The sequence below is a fragment of the Corvus kubaryi genome, unplaced genomic scaffold, assembly GCF_017639235.1.
Source record: "Corvus kubaryi isolate FWS band 111438036 unplaced genomic scaffold, C.kubaryi_AGA036_p1.0 37397, whole genome shotgun sequence".
NCBI classification, from domain to species: Eukaryota; Metazoa; Chordata; class Aves; order Passeriformes; family Corvidae; genus Corvus; species Corvus kubaryi.
This window is the reverse complement of record NW_024581136.1, coordinates 5,266,381-5,286,134: the sequence shown is the minus strand read 5'-3', so window position 1 is coordinate 5,286,134 and position 19,754 is coordinate 5,266,381. Positions and strand designations below refer to the sequence as shown.

At 42.0% G+C, this 19,754-nt stretch overlaps 1 long non-coding RNA gene across 1 annotated transcript in view; it reads left to right on the top strand.

Moving 5' to 3' along the window:
• The window catches only part of LOC121671298, a 253,252-nt gene that overhangs the window by 16,848 nt on the left and 216,650 nt on the right, over positions 1-19,754 (top strand). Inside the window, exon 4 of the long non-coding RNA XR_006018470.1 lies at positions 5,037-5,107. This is a non-coding gene — a long non-coding RNA (uncharacterized LOC121671298). The remainder of the gene's footprint in view (positions 1-5,036; positions 5,108-19,754) is intronic.

Genomic DNA, 19,754 nt, shown 5'->3' with positions numbered 1-19,754 from the left:
GAGTGTTAGGAGTCCGTGTGCCTGGACGTTACCTGGATGGGTGTAGCAGAAAAAATGGTTTGGAAAATGCTGATTAATAAGTAAAACCAGGCTGCTACTGCAGAAGCGTGGGCTGACACCAGTGGTGAAATGGGAAGCAAAGCAGATTAAACTCACTCTGGAAAGATCAGTTGGTGAAGGCAATGATTTGGATCCCAACCTGCCAATTAACCCATCTAGAGGAGTCACTGTGGAGGATTCCCCTAGCCAATGTTTTGATGAAGTAGTCGAGTGGTATAAAATCACAAATCCAACACAACTGGTATTTTACTCTCTTTCATTACAACAATTTTTCAATTATGCTGCTTTTCATTAAGCTCATAATGCAGATTAACAGATTTCCCTGCCTTTTTAAGGGGAAACTGTGTGATGATACTAAGTAAAAAATTTAGGGAAGAGGGACAATTTATTTTTCAGAATCTTTATCATCTGTCAGTGACAAGATGGATGATCAAATCTTCTCTGTCTTTGCAGAATGGAGTTTATGTTTCAATGGGTGGGCCTAGTCAAAGCTAAAAGGAAATTTCACAATATATTTTTTGTAGAGAAGACTCCCAATGCTAATGAGCAGCCAAATCTGTCTCGGGGAAACAGTTTGTTACTAAAAATAAATTGCAGCCTAACTGTAACTAAAATCAGATTGCAGAAACCAAGCTACTCCAATTCCTGATTTCTGCTGCAGAATGAGATGAATCTATTACAAACAGCTCTGATTATTATATATATTTAAATATGCCAACTGAATCTTGTTTTGAAATTAATCCACTTGTGAGCTTCTATCAAATATGCTTACAGCATTCTCCAGAGATTTTCTTCAGACTCTGCAAAGCCAGTGAGGAACCAGTTCATAGTTATGACGCCAAAAGGAAAAACAGTGCACATGAGCTATTTATAGAATATGAAGCAAAACAGTGTGATAAAGGGCAAATGAAAGCTTTCAACGAGAGGCTTTTCGTTCCCAGTCACGTGGTCTTTACATGCAATTTCTTTTTTACTATACAATTTAGCAGGGAAATTAAATCACTTGACAGCAGCCTTTTTCTGGTTAGAAAAGAACTGTTCAGTGCTCCTTTACCATTTATAATATGCTCACTTGTGGCTGCTGCTGTTTGAGAGAGTTTGTTTGCAGAAGTTTCTGCAGGGCTGGTACTTTCCTGACAGGTGGAAGCAGAAGTGGTGGCCAGAGGTTGCCCTGGGAAGATTTTGGTGTTGAGCATTGAAAACCACCGTGCTGCTCAACACAGCATGCAGAGTTCTTAGTCATGAGCCCCAGATGTTTGGGAAAACAGGACAAGGATCCACCTCCTCTGAAACTCTGACAGTTAAAGGCAGTAGTAGAACCAAGTAAAGGTAAATCCAACCTTTCAGTCACCCACTGTATATAAATGTCCTTGTTGTGTTCCTGCCTTTTTGTTCTCAATGCAAAGAGCAAAGGACATTTCTGTCCTGGAAGTTTGTCAACTACCTCATGCATTTTGAATATATTTCTTCCAGTGCTAGTTAGTTAAAGTCATGTATCTGTGCTCCATCTCTGGGGGCTGCCTTTAAGCAATTCTTGAAAAAAACCCCAACCTGACCTGGGTGCCAGATTGTGGCTTAGTCTAACACCATATTCAACTCTTTCAGAAATACAGGAGTTGCCAATTTTTTGACAATTACTAAAATTAGACATTTTACTGCCTAAGTGTGATGACTCCAAGAAGGGGAATGGTACAGAGGTGAAATTGCATGAACTGTGTCCCAGAGGTCCAGGCTGATAAAAATAAATGGCTTCTCAGATAGATTTCTTTTTGTTATCTTTCCTTTTTCTTTGTGTCTGTGATAAAGTTTGAGGGAGGCTAGAGGAACTGGATAGTTTATCTCTCAAATATAGAGGCTGATGCTGTCATTTCAGAATATTTTCACAGACAAGGTGATTTATGGCAGCAGCCTTTTTTCCTCGGACATTAACAGCACGTTTGCAGGTTCACGTGTGTGCATTACCTGAGCTTCTCACCACTCAGGCCATCACCCAAACTGTCATGTCTCATCTGTGCCAGATCCCTCCTTAGTCGTGGGAGCTCCTGTGTTTGCTTAAAAATATTAGTGCTTCATAGACTCATTCTGCGTTGTGACAAGTGAGCAATTGGATAAAATGCCAAGGCTTTAGCAGCAGTGATGCTGCATTGGAGCTGAGTGCTGCAGCTGGGGAGCTGGGAAGCAAGGACCAATGAATGTGGTACATCTGTCTGTAGTCCCATATGTCAGTCTCTCAGACAATTTCACAGATCTGCTAATGGGAAAAAGGCTCGTTAGTGAAGCTTCTTCAGGCCCTTACAAAGATGTGAATGTACTCCAGAACCTTGATAAATGATAAGCAGAAGCACTGAAAGACAAATTTCCACTGCTGCTTCTCAGACACATGAACTCCTTCAGAAGTCAGGAGTTACTTGAATTTAAAGAAATCAATGCTGGCTTCCTCCCAGGATGTAAACTCTTTTAAAGAGCTCTGTTTCATGTGTCTGTGTGTATGTGTGTATATACATATATAATGTTGTTTTCAAATACCCAGTGGAAATTTAATGGAGTTAAAGGAACAGCAGAATGGAGGAGAACTAAGTCTATATCCAGCACATAACCCAAACAATGCTGCTGAGTCGATCCCCAGGAGGAAGGCAGGGCAGTAATGAAAAACTGGAGTTGAGAGGTTTGGGGCTGCTCAGTCCCCTTGAACAGTGAGAAAAATCCCCACCTTCTCTGCTCCTCTAGTGTTCTTGCTGGACACTAAAACCAGTTTAAAAAAAAAAACCAAACCAAGCAAAACTGGAAGAAAAAAAGATATTGGAAAGAGTGGAGGAAAAAAGAGTTATTTTCAGCAATGTATTCTGTGCAAGCTTTACTTTGCTGGGCAAGAATTAAAATGGCAATTTTGAGCCATCATGGCTCATTGAAGTTGTTCAGAGATGTGGTGCTCCCATTCCCCTCTGCACCTGGAACTTCCTGGCCAGACTGACGGTATCTCCTGGGGACACTGCCGTCCCATCCAACAGCTGCACTGGGGTGAGACAAAGGAGTGAGGAGGTGCTGTCACAGTGGGTGGGGAGTGTGCAGGGTGGAGGGGTGTCCCTCTGTCACACCCTGTGGAAAACCAGTAGGGCCCAGGCAGCCCAGCTGCAAGGGGAGGTGACAGGAGTGCAGAGTGCAGGGCTTTGGAGCTGCCTGAGCCTGGCTTTGCTTCCCTCAGGTGTTTCTGGGTGCATGATGAGTCTTCAGCTCATCTGTTCCTGTCTACTCTGGCATTGCTGATATTTTTTCACTTGTAGTCCCTTGTGTGTGAAGCCAGCATAGCTCTCTTCCTAAGTCAGACTGTGACCACAGCTACAGTCAGTAGATTTTAGATGGGAAACAAGAAAAACCTCACATGCAGGTTCTCTTACCAATGACCTGGAGCGAGAGAGAGTCCGAGAGAAGGGCTTTAAAGCTGTGGTGTTGGAGCACAGCTGGACACAAATCTGCCTCCCTGCACTGCGTGTCTCAGCCTGAGGCTCAGGCGCTGCAAGTGAGAAACAGGCTGATCCCATTCATTACATTCACCTTCAAATATAAACTTGCTGGAACAGAGAGCTCTTCTCAAAGCCATCCCATACTCCCACTATGCGCTTACAAACAAGACCGTGCTTGTAAGAGCACACCATGAAGTGTCAGAGTGTTCTTTTTTTTTTTAAAGTTGATCAAGAGGGACAAGAGACACAGGAGAGTGGCTTAAGGGTATTCAGATCACAACATTTTTTGATGAAGAGAACATGCAGCTGGCTGCATATGCTATTCCAGAAAAATAAACACCACTTCTAAATATCTAGCCCTCTTGCCATCTCTGAAGAATTTCTGCCAGCTGATGTAAGTACCTGAGGAAGAGGTTGGAAAGCTGTCACCCCTAGGTTGCCACCCTTGTGTGTTGGCAGGTTGCAATGGGCAGCCTGCAAAATCTGGGGCAGGCAAAGATAAGCAGAAGGGACTGTCCTGCTCCTGGTTCTGCTGGATCAGGTGTTGTGAGCCCAGCATTCTGCTGAAGCACACACAAGAAGAGTATGCACTGCAATTTACACTAAAGACTTAAAGGGTGACCCTTACTGGGCACAGGCCTGTTTTAAGGGGTTGCTGAAATGATCTCCTAAAGTATGGGACTACCTCACATGCTCTTGCGTGCTCTCAGCTGTCTGAAACTGGCTTTTATTCTGCTACTCCAGATGCAGGGAAATCCTTTGGCACAGATGGGATCCTCCGGCCTAGCTGAGGGGGGCTGAGTACCAGGCAGAGAAGGGAGCTGGCTGGAAGGGCACCCAGTCACAGACACTGAGCTGAGCTTTCAGCCCTAGGAACTCTGCTATGAAGTGAAGGAGCCCTTACTCAGAGAGACTTTTCTGGCACAAAGGCAGCACTGAAGCAGGATCTCCCATGTTTTGAAGGAAGCACAGATTTGTAAAGTATTATATAAAGTGATACGTCTCCTTCCTGAAGAGTGGCTGAGGCTTCAGAACAAAACATTGTGCCTTTTATGTATTTCTCTTTTCTTTGCTGTTACAGTTTACCTCTACACAGTTATAGAGACTACTGCAAGAAGTTTTAGTTTGGGTATAAGAATTCATCTCCATCTGCCCCTCTTTCCTCATATGAAGTCAGTGAAGTGGAAGTTCAGGTAGTATCTGGGTGTGCTCACTCAATTTCAAGACTGAAAGTTTCCAAAATATACCAGGATTGCTGGCTTTGGACTCCAACCCACAGACACATGCGATTTTGATACAACATGTCTGCTTCCCTGCATTGTTACCTCCTCTTTCAGCGTTTTACTTATACTGCAATAAGATTAACTTTATTATGAGACACACATGAGCACACATGCAAGTCTGTATGTACACAGAAACAGGGAGATGGGAAAGACACTATGATACTTAAGAGTGCTTAATATCTTTATATTTGCATAACAAAATCCAGCCTATTCTGTTTCCATTTTTACACAGACTTGTCTGATTACTTAATCCAAAGCCACATCCTCCTCTTGATGACTGCCAAAGCGAGCCACAGGCAAGAGGTGAGCTGAGTTGTGTTAGGTCAGTCCCCATGCAAGTTGTTCTTTCCTTTTTTTCTTCTCCTGCTCTGTGGTTTGCTTGCTCTTCCTTTTCTGCTTGCTATTTTTTTCCTCCTGATTTTTGTTTTGTTTTGGTTTTTTGTCATCATTTTACATATGACCTCTTGGTTTGGGATGTTTACCTGTGTGTTTACATTGCACCTAATCACATTGGGCTGTGATCCCAAATTTGGGTCTGTGTGCTACTGGACTATAAATAACAATGTCTTGTTGCTTCAGTATGCAGTCAGGTTGGAATCTGCAACTCTACTCTGCTTGTGGGCACTACCCATTGCAAGACTGCTTTCTTAATTATTACCTGAAAGTGATACTGTATACAGTACAAATAACCCTCAGCACAGCAAAATAATGAACAGCAGCAGCATAGCAAAAAATTCAGCTGTGCTAATGGTAAAAGCATTTTCTTGCAAGACTGAAAATGTGCTGTAAGTACTTGTTGGTTTGTTAGAAATCTTGGGATGTGTAAATATAACTGATCCCATCTAGGTCATCATTAAGGGAGTTTATTGGTGAGTCCAAGGTTAAAAAGCCCCTAGGGCTCCAAGGATAAGGGAAACAGGTGCTTTCCCAGAGCCTTGGAAGCTATGCTACATTCAGTTTCTTCCTTCCCTTTGGTCTTAATAATATACTGAAGTTGGTAGGTTATAGCTATGGTAACATTTGTAATAAGAAAATATTCAAATACAGCAGCAACATAATTTTTCCAGACAAGTAAATGGTTGTGTACAGAATAGCCTTCAATCCTGTGAGCATCCTTCTGTCACAGGCAGCTCCTGTTATTTACGACAGCAATAAAACTACTGATTATTATTGGACAAATTTCTCAGACATGAAAAAAAAACTTAAGACATTTTACTTCCAAATCTTTCAGTGTGTAACAAAAGGTTTGGGGTTTCAGAAGTTTAGTCCCTGAGGATAAACAAATAAAGTTGTAAAGAGCACACCTTGCTAATATGATTGTTCCTTATTAGCATAATAGTTTTCAAATAAACAACCTGCTAATGTCTCTAATAAGCAATTACTCTATGATAAAAACTGCAAATGGAGCCCACTGGTGGGTATCAGATAACAGTAAAATCTGTCAATAAAACAAATATTGTTCTGCTTGAACAGCTCTCTTCTTCACTCCAAGAGAAGAACAGAGCTGCCTGGGTATTTTTTTAGGTGATGTTTGACAGGCAGATATGTTACAACACTGCTCCTCTGATGCTTTGCTGTGATGGTATGTGGAGTCTTTACAGTGTTAGTGTTACAACAAAAAAAGGCAGAGATCTTAATTAGTTGGAAGATACCTACTCTTGAGTCCAATAAAACCATAGTAGGGTGAATGTTTGCCTAGGAATAGGGATTCGACAGATTTAACAGAGTTTGCTTTCTTTCACAAAAGGAAAATGATAATTAAAAATTTGGAGTCCATCCTATCTCTGAAACATGCAAATGAATGGAAATAGCATCTCAGCACTCTTTTCTTCTTGCTATTCTAAATCATTTGCAGTGGCGAAAAGGTGTTAAATGCATGCAACAATCTCACTTTCCCAAACATTGAAAAGTGTGAAAAAAAAAGTCATAATTTTTCAAGCATAGTTGACAAACTATTTTCAAAACATTTGCAGTGTAATTTACATACTTGCCTAGTTGCTCTACCATTGATTACAAAGCTGAGTTGTGCTTGCTTTGGTCCCAGTACTTCTGCACTCATTTTTCTGAAATAATTTTGCATTTAGTTTTCAAGAAATAAGGACATGGAAGATTAGAAAATCACAAATCCCCAAGTCTGGTCCTTTCCAAATTCCATGGTGAGTATGAGGGTTTTATTTTATATATAGCTTTGTAGAAACAGGATCATTTGAAGGAAAATCTTGAGCAATTCTTATCTTTGTTCCTTTCTGGACTGACATCATGGTATGAAAATGCAAGGAATGTACAGTAAAGCCTGGTGTGGGAAGAAGATTTTGACGGAGGGATGATTAATGGTGTCTGAAAGAGGGAAAACAGTTATGTAAGAAATACAGCCCATGAGGTTGAAACTGAAGAAACCATCACAGGTGCAGACTGTAAACAGGCCCCAGAGGGAAGAATATTGGTCTTTTAAAGGTGGACTCTGTAAACAAACAGATGAGGCATGAGAAATATCCTTCCATATAAATTTTTATGGTACAAATAAGTACATGGAGCACATAAGCACTGTAAGTGTTTATAAACTCAAAGAACATCCATATAGCAGTAAAGCAGCACAAATAGTACCATGGTGTAAATTATATAGCGTGAGGCAAATGTGTGGTCTGATGGCTCAGTTTGGTTTTTTTTGACTTTAGCAAATGACATGATTTCTCTGTCTCTGGTTTGGTTTTGTTCCATTTAGCTGCTCTCAGCTACATAATTGTTCTTTCAGCTTGTAAATATTATGGTCAACCTCCAGCAAAGTTTAGATGAGGCCAATCAAATGTAAACAAGTGTGTCTGCACCAATGATGTGAGTAAGCAAAGTCATCTCTTGTGATGTTTCCTCCCCCTTTTCTTACTCCCCTGGGAATGCAAGAGCTTTGTGGAGCCTGCTGTGGTACTGCACAGCCTGTGGTTCAGTTTAACTGCCTATCTGTGATTTTTTTCTTTTTTTTTTCCTGGCTATTTGGTGTAGGATTTATCTAATGAAATGAGAATAATGGACTGGGATCACCTCTGGGGAGTGTCCTCACATCTGTCCTTGCTTCTGCCCCTGCCCTAGATGTGGCTGCCTGCGATCTCAGCACAAAGTTAATACAGGTGTGAGGTGCAGTGCAGGGGACCAGAAGGGTCCTGAAGCAGTGCTGCAGTGCTGTGACACAGAGGGGTGGCAGTGCTGCTGGGCGATGGTGTCAGACCCTCTGTGCAGTTTCCCAGCAGGACTCAGCCCCCCTGGCTGCTGCCCTACAGCAGGTGACAGCCAGCAGCACAGGGCTCTGGCCTGGTGGCTCTGGCAGAGCTGATACTGTGTGGGGGCCCCAGATGCTCGTATGCTGCAGTCACCAAACCCTCTGGGTGAAAGCCTTTGCTTTAAAAATGTGCACATGGCACACTTTTTACCCTTGAATGTGATCTTTAGTGTTTCATTCCGCATTGCTCTACTGTCACTGTGCAGCCCCTAGCCTGCACAACATACTGTCAACACAGTGAATGCATCCCATGGGCTTTCTGCTGCAAACACAAGCCAGCAGGTTTGTGTTTGCAGCAGAAAGCTCCCCTTGCTTTGGAGCCTCTCACTGTTGTGCACTGAACACAGGCCCTGCCTGCTTCCCTGCTTCCAATCTTTACCTCTCTCACACCCCAGCTTTGGGTCTTCCAAGTGCTCAAATCCTGCTGTAGCTTTTTTGCAGCTGTAGCAGTTCAACACTATTGGCAGCCTTACGTTCCACACCTCATGCTCCCATAAGCAGTGAACTGTTGGGTCACGATTTTTGATTAGATACGAATTAACCTTTAAGGAAAAAACCCACCAAAGTACTGACTGCAATGCTATTGATCTCCTGGGAACAGAGCCTGGGAGGTGTCTGACATTTTGCATTGTTATCTATGGGAGAGGAAGGAGCTGGGCTGTTTTTTCCCACAAGAAATGTATCTATTTTTGAGAGCAAAGTACTTTCTTTGCCATGGGACCCAAAACAGTTTTCATTCACAGACTCACAGTCTCTGGAGGCTTCTTCCTTGCTTAGGAGGCAAATGCTTAGTGGTTAGCAGCTGGAAAAGTGACAGCCCAATTAGCTAAAACTGTTAATTTAAAGGTAAAGATGCTACCTGTTTACAGCTATCTTGGCTCTGAGAACCAAACAGTCTCCATCAGCCTCATTCCTCTGTTTTTACAGAGTTGCTGTAGATTTGGTCATAATAACTATTGGGTGAGAATCTGAAAGCAATGTATCAACAGCATATGATTTATTCTGTGGTTCCTGTGCAGAAAGCCAAAATATGATTTCATGCTTTCCTGTTTCTCTTTTTGTCTTCGTATGGTATAAAAATAATTTTTTAGGTATTTGCTATTAAATTTCTCCAATAGCCTATTTGCTTAATTATGGATGGGTGCTTATTGATGAATCTTTCCTTCCCAAGAGAGGATCTCACTAAGACCCAGGCAGAAACTACAGGAGATATATTTGGACAGTGTTCACATTGTATCTGTTCTTGTGGTGTATGGCAGAGCCAGGATGGCTCAGCTTGGCAGCTCAAGGCCTTAGGCTGATCCACAGGATGATTCCATGTGCTTTGCTTTTTATTCTTTGAAAGATGAGGAATGTCTATAGTCGTATTCATGGTCCAAACAGCTGAAAACTCTCTGCTGCATCTCTGCAGGGTCTGAGGCTGGATCCACATCTGCCTTGTCCCCATGGAAGGACAGGACTTGGTGGCAGATGTACTCTGGGAGCTGCCAGTGTCCACACAGCCTGGGAGTTTTGGCAGGTATGGGACAATGGCAGTTGGGACCAGACGTCTAAACGCGCTTTTCTGTTTCATTCAGAGATTTCAGGGGGACTGTTTAACCTTTAGACAAAGCCTTTCCAAATAAAATGCTTTACCAAAGGAACAAAACATCAAGGAAAGGGGTATAACAATATTTAGAATTCTTCCACATTGCAAAATCTGTGGAAGGAACTTCGGAAGAGTCACTACCAAATGCACCCAGTAGTGTTTCTTAATATTTGTAGTTGTTCTTAAATCTATATACCTAATCAGCTCCTTAAACTGTGCTCCAGGCATAGTGAAGGGGAAAAAAATATTTTAAAAATTGCCTGAAGGGATGAAGCCTCTTGGTATTTATGGTAAATGCACTGCTTTGCTCTTGTTGGGAGCTTTCATTAGTTTAAATTGTCTGTCTTAATGCAGCTTGTAAATTACTGACACTAAAGGAGATTCCAAAATGGTATGTGTTACCATGGAATACTTCTACTTTTAATATATAATAAAGAGGTAACTGTCATATATCCCGAAGTCAAAAAGCAACTTCAGATTTCTTATTTAGACGATGATATCTTAATTGAGCTCACCAGAGAGATGACTGGGTAAAGTTCATGTGGTGTTTTTGCTTAAGGTGTGTCTGTCAAGTGCAGTTGGTTGTTTTGAAAAACAAACCAAAGAATTTCAGTGCAGGGAAACCATTTTGCTATCTGTTCACCACAGCCCATGTTTTCTGTTGGCTTTCTGAAGCTTGGTGTGGCTGAGGCTGTGCCACAGTAGGGCAGAGGGTCCATGAGCTTATGTATCTTGAGGCACAGGGGCAACAGAGCCACAGGACAACACGCTGGAGGGGGATCCTGGCTGTGTTGTAGCCTACCTTATCAAACAACTGAGAGCTCCTTGCACCACATTTTTGACACTAGTGGGCAGGGTATGGACGGACGGACATACAATGGACTGAAAGTGTGGACAGAACTGGCAGTCAGTACCTTTCATCTTTAGTGAAGAACTCCAGTCTGTAAAGGACCTGCTGCAGCTGATTTTGTGCTTTTTCCTCTTATTCTTTTGAATCAGCCTCATGTGCACAATCTCTGCTCAAACTCTTTCCTTACTGATGTTTCATGGTCTCTTATTTCCATTATTTGACAATTACTAAAAGGAGATCTTGTAACTCATGCAGCATTAAGAGCAGATCTTATAATAATCAGTAGTTTCAGCAGCTCTTTCTATTCTCCCTTCTTTCGTGGCTTATTATAAAAGTGTCAATCTCTCACTGCTATCTAACAAACAAACTTCTGCCCTGGATCCATTTCCTCTTGGGCAGTTTGCCAGGAATAACAAATTAAACTTCAGCTCTCAGTTTAAGAAGTTTCACTTCACTGGGTAGAGTTCAAGTACAGTCTATTATCCTGACTAAGTGATAGAGGAGTCCTTTGATGTTTGCTTCTTGAGTGGTTTATACAAGCCAGGGCTTCCTGTAGGAAAAAGAACTGCAGCTGAAGGAAATACTTGATTGATCAGGTAACCTCTTCCTCTCACTCTTACTTGAGAGTGTCTGAGTGCCCAGTGACAGAATCATGCAGAGATACAAAGGGAGACCTGGTACAGTCTCCACCAGAAGAAGTCACACAGTTTGATGATGTTGCTCAATTTATCAGGTGAGAGGGACCAATCCTGCTCCTCCCACCTTCCTGTTCCCCACTGCTTTGCCCACTTCAGCTCTGGTGGTCCACCATGGCTTGTTCAGCCTACTTAATTTGTAAGAGTTCACAACTGAAATGAAGTGTTCTGCCATGCCCATGAACTGAACTGGATAATTAGTAGTGCTCCTCCACAGAAGGGACAGGGCTGCACAGGTGGCACCTGGAGCAGGAGGCACAGGGGAGAGAGGAATAACATTATGCAGGAATAGAAGTCCTCCATCTGCACCTGCCAGCCAGCAGGTCAGCCTGGCTGTGTCACTGAGCCATGCACTCAGGGCCCCTCCACAGCCCTCTGACCTTCAGCTGGGTCCCACTCTGAACTCTTCTGGAAGATGCTGGTTTTCTCTTTTGATCACTAAGGTCTGTGCTCATTTTATCACATAAAATGGTTAAGTGCTGTGTTTTTTCTCTCTGTAAGAAGGTATAGTGAGGCTCCCCTCCCAGTAATTCTGGCCTGGAAGTCTGAAGGAAAAGCAGAAGTTGACTAGAATATATAGAGGAAAAACAGGAAGTGTGCAGTGCAAGGTGATCAGAGCACAGGGATCAGCCAGGAATAAAGAGGAAAGGAAAGCGGTACCAGCAAACCTTACATTGTCTGAGTTGTTTCAAGATGCCTGCTGTTCTGTGGTCAGTGGTAGTGAACTGCTCTGCTTGATTTCTGAATCAGAGTATTTAAAAACTCCCTTTGTTAGCTTGTCACTCACAGATAATTGGGGTATTTTTTCTATGCCAATAACATTTACAAAAATTTTGCTTCCCCCTGACTCTTTAGAAGTGTGGCCACAACATGTGGTGGGTGCAGCATTGTTTTCCTGTCCACATTGGAGCACTGGGCTCAGAAGTGACCTGCAGAACTCTTGCCTCTAACCAATGGGACAGCTGAACAGCTCGTGAGCAGCACTGCAGTGACAGAAGTAGCTGTGCTAACAGTTCAGTATTACAGGCAGGAGAGGTCTTGCTCTCCTTCTTAGCTCCTGGCCTTGCAATTCTGCTATTTTCCTTGACTTGGGTGTGTTGGGTGCCTGTCAGATGACTATTGAGCTGATTCAACTCACTAACCCAAAAGAAAATCATCTCTATGTAACATTGTCGCTGTTGGCTGGAAGGAGAGCATGAGGAGATTTGGAGGCAAACAGCCTTTATTTTGCAATTAGATGTTGCAATACCTGTGGATATTGCATGCTTCACAGTGTTGCAAGAGTCCCTTGAGCAGAACTCATTGAATTTGGTTTGTAAAAGCTTGTCTAAAGTATGGGTATTGGAAGTTATGAAATTACCCATTATTCAGTACATGCAAAGAAACCTTACACTATTTTATTACAACTTATTTTGGGTTGTGTAGAAGCAATTTTTCCTTCAGCTATATCCATGCCTGAAACACTTTTAATCCCAAACACCGTGACTCTCCTGACCTCCTTTGTTATATAGAGAAACACTTTAATAATATCTAATTACCTGTAGAAATGCACATGTTGGAGACCTCAGTGTTTCCTTGCTTTGGAGCCTGGTAACAGGCAGTTTCAGAGTACTCTCTGGATGACTGAATAAACCTGGGAAGTGTCTTTTTTCCACAAGCGATTTGCTGTTGCTATCCACCTTTCGAGATCTGGACTCTGGTCACAGAGAACTTTGGAAGCTTTTTGCATGTAGCCCCAGGAGTTTGTCCCACGTAATGGACACTGATGTTTTCCAATCAGCAATGTTATTTTTAAGCTCTGCCATGTCACATTATCTTATTGCTTCACAGACCCCGTGACTGCTTGTGCCTGCAGACAAATCTAGCACAGGCCAGGGGGAGGGTAATTCCTCCTTTTTGGTCTGCCCCCTCCCCTATTATATCCCAAAGGTCTATTTCTATCTGGGAGTGGAGGCTGGGCGGCCACTTGACTATATGTGGCTTTATGTGACAGTGCCTCCGTGAATCCAGGCAGCTTGGCTGCCTTCTCTGAATCTCTCCTGTAACCCACGGTGTTTCTTCTTCCCCCAGTGAGACTTTTGCCTCTAAACAGTAAGTTTTCTTCGGAATAATTTCCAAAGCAGTTATAATTTTCCTGTTGTACACCCAAAATATGCTTTCTTTGAAACCCCCCTCTTCCTGCCTTCCCACAGAAATGCTGCTCATCAGCTAGTTCAACATTTGTGCATTCCTTTTCTTGTCCTAGAGCTCAGTGCTACTCCTTTCTCAGTCTGAGAATGGATAAAGGATGGTCCCTCACTAAATGGAAACATATTTTTCCTCTCAAGAGATTTGCTTTTATCCAAGTTGATTCTTGAAGAAAGACAAAAGTGCCAGAAAGAGAGATGTAAGCTGAAGCAATTTGTTTGTCTGCCTGCAGGCCCACCCTTACATCAAAGTCCAGTGGAGTTGTTTGGTCAGATTGTCAGGTGTGTGTCCTGAGTGTGAGGAAATGAAGTTTACAATGACTGCAAAGGGATAAGCTTTTAGAAAAGTTAAATTGGCCGAATCTTAATCACCTTTCACTTGGTTCCACTCATTAAAAGACCTGTTCTTACTTTCTCGTGAACTCTCTTCTGAATGGAGCATTAGAATGAATTCCATTATGCTCGTCCCATGCACATAATAAATATTTCAGGACTCCTCTGGAAAAAGTAAGTGATAAAATTCTGCTGTCTTTGCCAAGATACTAATTTTTGCATTCAACAAAACACATTCCAAGGCGGTGGAAAACAGAGTTTCTCATTTGTAGAAAATTTTATTGTTGGTGGTTTTTAATTTGGTTTTGAATTTAAATTTTTAGGATCATCAGCTTTGAAGTGGTAAACCAGGCTGGGTCCAGTTTCTGACCTGCGGAAGGTTTGGAACAAGGTGTTACAAATAAACAGCATTTTCTTTGGATAAATTCTGATGATTTGAAATGTCTAATACTTCATACTGCTGGTCAATTTGATTTGTTGTGCAGAAGAACCAGACTCTGTCCTAGCTGCCCAAAACCCTTGTATTGTCCCTGGGCATGCACAGGGAAACACAAGAGCAAGCATATCAGCATCCCCTCTGGAAAGTCACTTCAGTGTGGGCTGTGGTATCTCCCCTTGCAGTTCCCCTTGCAAGGCTGAAACTGCAGCTTTTGTGACTGACTGCAGCTCTGATAGTAAATATAAACGAGAAATACAATGACTACTTGCTCTGGGAGACAAAGCAGCCCTATGGCAATAGGACTCCTAACTGCCAGCATTTCTTGCCTGCCAGTTTACTTCCGTAGTAACTGGGATAAGGCCTTAGGGGGAAAAAAAACATGACTATGAACATGGCAAAATGTGAAGCCCCTTTTCTTTAGTAGCAACTGCTCTCTTCCCAAAGCTGGCAGTGAGGGAGAAGACATGAAGAGAGCCTGAAGCTCCTTTGTACCCAGTGTGTATGTTTGTGATTGATTTCTTCCTCTAGCAAAGCACATGTAAAAAATACCTGCTCCAACATTGTTCCTGTTGCAGGGTTTTGAGCTGGCATGTCCCAGAGCCAGTACACACTGCCCCACAAGCAGCTGTACCCGTGTTCCTGGCATGGTAAGCTGCTGGTGGAGTAGCTATGGGCATAAAGCCACACTCACAGCACACCTTGGGCAGCCAATGTAGCCCAAGAGAAGGGATCCTTCCTATTTGTTGGCCAAGCAGCACCTCATGTCCTGTGTTGCTCTTGTTCATTGTTTTTGCAGGTGATTGCAGTTGGAATGCTGAAGGGTTGGATGTTTCTCTTTATTGAGAGGAAAGAAGACTGTGGCATAATCAGCTGATTAAAAAATATGCAAGGAAGGACAGAGGGAAGAGAAGCAAAGCCTTGACATCTCTCCACCAAGAATGAAAGAGGAACATGATGATAGGTTCTTTCTAGGAAAGCTTTTCTGCTTACTTATGAGTCACTCGCATTCAGCTGGAGGGCCTTGTGTTGTCTTTTGCCCAGCACAGGAATAGCCAAAGCATCTCCCACAGAAATTGTAGGAGTAACAAGTCCATGTCCATTGAGTTCAGCTTTGGGAATGTCATGTTTGTTGTGCCAGAGGCTCAGTGTGCCTCTCTCTGTATGTGCTACTGGTAAATGCATTCACTGCAAATTGGTTTTGAGGCTTTTTGACTTTTACTCTTGTGGTAAAACAACCCTCCTAAAACTTTGGAGAAAAGGAAAACTGAATGCAACTGACATTTTTACATCGTTATTGAACTATTCTGATGAGAGAGAATCCTAAAAGTTTTTTAGTGATTTGAAATGTTTCCGTTTCTTTGGAAACGTCTTTGCAGAAGCAGATTCTGGGTTTTTGGCTGGCATTTCCCAGCAGCTGTTGCCAGCTTTCCTACAGGTCTGCTAGAAAGTGCATAGACTCTGGTGTGCTGCAAGACTATGTGTTCCTGGATGTGTTTTGTCCCTGTGACAGTCCCCAGTTCTCATTTCAAATTTTAGAAGTCTGCACAACGATAAAGGCTTGAGCATCTCACTGTGCAAGTGCAAATGGCAGCTGCCTTTGCTTGACCCTCTAAGGCCCACTATCTTTGCTAATAAAGATTCCCTGTGTAACTCCCCATTAAAAGTGGCAGTTGGAGGCCGGGAAAAGATCAGTTATCCAGTGTTTGAAATATCCCTTTAGCTGCTGGGAGCCACTATTTGATCTAAAGCAGGATACTTAGATGTGTTCATTTTTAAGTGTCAGGTAGTTCAATGACTTCACTCAGCATTTGCATTTTATGGGGGTACATGTAACCTGAAGAATGAAAGGAAAGTTTGCTATTTCCTGTAAACATTTTTATATAAAAGTGTCATATGAAAGGCTGTTGAATGAAAAAATTACTGTATTGTGAAGTGCCTGGAAAAAAATCACTTAGGCATTATTTTAATCCCTGGCAGTAACTATTCCAATGTATACTGTTTGTTTAAGAAGCCAAGAACACTGTTCCTGAAATGACTTTCTTATGACTCTGGGTACAGAGCCAAGTGTAGGGAATCTGTGTATGGGTGAGCAGATAGAGGCTGTCCCCTTCGGGACAGTAAGACCATGTAAGGATGCAGAAGGATTCTGACTGTTTTACCTGGAATTTGATTCAGACCACATTGGCTTAGCAGTGGCGTAAGCTTGTAACCAAAGCAAGTAAGCCTAAAGGTCGGCAGTCATTAGGTGATTTTGCTTATATGCCAACAAAAAGCATTGATAATGAGTTCTCTCTCTTCATCTTCTCAGGCTCTTTCGATTGGTTGAAAGGTGTTAAACATGCCACTCTTTTAGGACTTTCATCTTTATGGCAACAGTGTTAAGTTGCTCTCCTTAGGTAATTATAGGATAAAAAAGAACAGGGAAAGAAAGAACCTGGAAAAGCCTGAAGATACCCAAATGAAGCAAGTGGAAAACACATTTTGTGAGCATGAGGTGTAAATTCAAGATCTCAGAAATATTCAATAGGAAATTTTGTCCTTTCAAGTGGCAAAAGTACATTGGTGATTAATTTTATGTTTAATCTTGTATCCCACCACAGAAATAGAAGTTTAAAGAGTGATCTCATGCCTGACAACCGAAAGAGATTGAGAATTTCAAGCCTTGATATGTCCCCAGCAGAAAACAAGTGTCAGTAAGAAACAAACCCATCCCTTTAATAGAGAAATTGGTGGCACGGGTCACCACCTACTTTGACAAGTCCTTTTCTCTTGTGTCATTTGTTGGTTTTGCTGTTATCTGTAGGAATGATCAAGGAGACTGATTCATCATTGGAGAGGAGGAGAGAGGTCACACATGAAACTTGTCTCCTGTACTGTCTTTAATTGAACCTTCCCTGGTGTTTTTCCAGGCTGGTGGCTTTTCTGCACAGATTTAGCTGCAAGCAGTGCCTTCAGAGAAGCCAGATTAACATGACAGCTTGGCCAGAGCAAAAGTCTTGAAAGATTGCAGGAGAACTGCAAACATTGATGGAGGAAGAATGTTTGGTAATGGCAGATGGCAAACAGATGCATACAAATAGAGGAAGGCAGCTGGAAAAGGTCAGGAAAATGCAAATGGAAGAGGACAGGACACAGTCTTTCAATGTTTTAAGGACCTTCTTTATACATGTGGCAGTTCTGGACACATGAGGTGGTCTCATGCAGTCCGATACTTTTCCCAGGAAACCTTTAAGTGATTTGAATGTTTCAAATTTATTTTTTTGGTGCTTAGGCAGCCTGTGAGCAATGGTATTAATGAAATATGAAGTGGCTGACAAAACTGCCAAACAGCAAACTGTGTTTATCAGGACATAACCTGTCCAGCTCTGGTTTTAATTCAAGAATATTTAGTTACCAGTTGCTACAGTGAAGACACACAGATCTGAGGAGGAATCAGCCTCTTTCCTGCCTCCTGGTGTCATTGTCCCTGAGGGAGGAGGGAGAGAATACAGAGCCCCTTATTTCAAATATCCCTCTTCTGGGGCAGGCTTCTCCAAGAATTTTAAGCTCCTAATCATTTTGTGCTCTTTGCTCTATGGAAGGTTGTCTAGGAAGTTTGGAGGCTGTTTGTCTGTTGTACCAGAGGAATTGGGGAAAAGCTCCCTCCCCCCTTCTCTCCTGCTCCTCGGAAGTAGCCACCTGGTATGTTGCAAATTGTGGTCTCTTTGGAGGCAGGTCAGGTACATGTTGTCCTCATAAATTTTCAGATAAAAGTGATGCTGAAAAAGGTGAACATGTTTAAGAGGTGAATTGGCCCCCAGGGGATACTTCCTCTGTTGTACTTTCCTTAAATGCTATAAATAAAATACTATGGGACACTTATTTAATGTATGGGAAAAGTTATATGACTTGAAGTTTTAGGCTATTGAATTGAATTTAAAGACTTTTCTCTTTGCTCTCTGTGTATTTCCAGCATGTTTGGTGGTTGGGTTTTTTTTATTGTTTGTTTTGTTGGGGTTTTTTTCCCCCCCTGGAGGGGATCTTCTTTTATATTTTTCCAGTTTTGCTTGCTTTCCTGGTGCATCCCTGAGCCTTCAGGAGGGATAAGAAGCAGCCCTTCTTCAGACCTTTATTGATAGGCCGAAGTAGCAAACCAGAAGTAGTCTTAACTACGCAGAGCAAAATCATTCCTGTGTTTGAAATTTAATTTTATGTAACCAGGACAAGAAAAAGCTTGTCTGGGTAGAAGATAAGTATAAAATGGTACTGAAATCAGATAAATGGCTGGGTTGTCAGAAGCTTGAAAGTTTTAAACAAGTTTAAAACTTGCTCAGTGGAAGCTTGGTCTGAGCCCTGTTCTGGCCCCCCGTACCCTGCTGCAGTGTAACTTCCCTCTGAACTGCAGAACTGCCCTTGTCAGTCCCTTCTCTGGGAAGGTAAAGGAGGAATCCTTAGTGCCAGCCATAGGAAAAGCCACAGAAGTTTCAGGACAGGTTATTTATTCTCCTGGTGTTGCATTTTGTGCATTCAGGACAGAGCCAAAGCCATGGAGGCAAGTGGGTGAAAAGCAGTTCTAAGCTTTTCCCTGTCACAGCAACTTTTCACGGAATGTCTAATAGCTGTTTTCATTCTCGCATTGGTTGAGTCAGATCCATTTGATTCAGAACTGCTGCCCTGACATTTAGACCTTTCAGGCAGACTGCTCTGGCAGCACCTTATTTTTCTGTTGGAAAAGGAGGGGAGAAAAATCGTTGACATGTAATTAATGGAGCCAGATAGAACCTGAATTCTGAACTACACCCATTATTGAATAATGAGATATAAATTCTTTGTTATAAATCACTTTAACATCACAATGGCATGGGAGGACTCAGAGGGGATGGTGACTTGTTTTGCTTAAGCACTGATCTTGTACACAGACAAATGCTCATGAGAGTTGTTCTGTTAAAGACAAATCTTTACAGGGCAAACAAAATCATGGACCAAAATGGCAAAATGGAGCTAGTAGGAAGGGTGGAAGGAAAGGCAGAAGGAAATTAAGATCTTACTTGGTCTTTTTCAACCTGCTAAGTCCCTGTCTGGCTGTCTAATTTTTTTTTAGAATCAGGACTGTAGAGTTCTAGAGTTCTAGACAGGTGAACTCTGTCTTACATCTACTTTCTGAAGTATCCATCCACACATGTTTCTCTCTGTATAACTGTTGTCTCTCAGAATTCAAAGTATTACTAATGCATAGCTTCTAATTGATTACTAATCTATAATAATTGTTCTTTTTAACTAAGAGGGAGCTTCAATGCTTTAAGATCTCCTAATTTTGAAATTAATTAATTGCAGATTAAATTAGAAGCCACTTGTTAAGTTTAACAAAACAAAATTAAAAATTGAAAAAATGGCTTTATGCTGTAAGGAGTAAGTGTTACATGGAGCAAATGGTTATAATTATAGTTTGAATTTTCTTTTTATCAGTCCCCAAACATAAAATATCTCTATTACATGAAACCTAGATAAGTTTTGGAGGCATATTATATAGTACTGTGGGATTCAGCAGAGATAGGTAGAGGTGTCAGACTGACACTGGATAGAAGCAAATGTAGATTAGCTGAAATTCT